The sequence below is a fragment of the Myotis davidii genome, unplaced genomic scaffold (genome assembly GCF_000327345.1).
Source record: "Myotis davidii unplaced genomic scaffold, ASM32734v1 scaffold428, whole genome shotgun sequence".
NCBI lineage: Eukaryota > Metazoa > Chordata > Mammalia > Chiroptera > Vespertilionidae > Myotis > Myotis davidii.
The window spans coordinates 970,789-971,365 of NW_006299834.1; the positions used below are offsets into that span (position 1 = coordinate 970,789).

General features: G+C 65.2%; 1 protein-coding gene across 1 annotated transcript in view; it reads left to right on the top strand.

The window, feature by feature from the left end:
- TTLL12 (tubulin tyrosine ligase like 12) overlaps positions 1-577 on the top strand; it is a gene marked incomplete at its 3' end in the record, with an annotated part of 40,449 nt that overhangs the window by 1,301 nt on the left and 38,571 nt on the right. The window lies entirely within an intron of this gene.

The following is a 577-nucleotide window of genomic DNA, read 5'->3' on the forward strand; positions in this document are numbered from 1 at the left end:
CTGGGCTCAGCCTCACCACCGGCTCACACACAGCTCTGTCCCTGGGGGTGGGTGCAGCCACACTGTTCTTCAGTCTGGAGCTGGAGACTCGGGGAGGCCAGGTGACCTGCCTAAGGCAGGTAGTAACTCTAGCAGAATCCAAACCAAGCCCATCTGATCCCGAAGCTGATTTTGGGTCGGGCAGTCCTGGCAGTGGATCTGAAGGGCAGAGCGAGGAGAGAGCAAGGAGGGCTGGGGGTGGGGACCAGTGACCATCCCTCCCTCCAGAACCAGCTCATTCAGAGGAGGATGGCCTCTGCCTGCTCCCTGGTGGGGCAGCCGTTTAGTCCATTGGAACTGGACCAGCGGGGAGAGCGAGGCCGCAGCACGGGCCCACCCGAGGTTCCTGCCGCTTCCAGCCCAGGCCCTGCGCAGCCTGGGGAGACGCCCAGTGCCCCCTCCCTGGCTCCCCTCTTCCAGGCCCAGCACACGCTCATAGAGAGCGGGCCCTCGCCGGCAGAGGCCACACAGGTCCCGGGACTGTATGCAGAACCTTCAGCAGCCGGAGCGAGCAGCCAGGCTGCTCCCCCAGATCTGC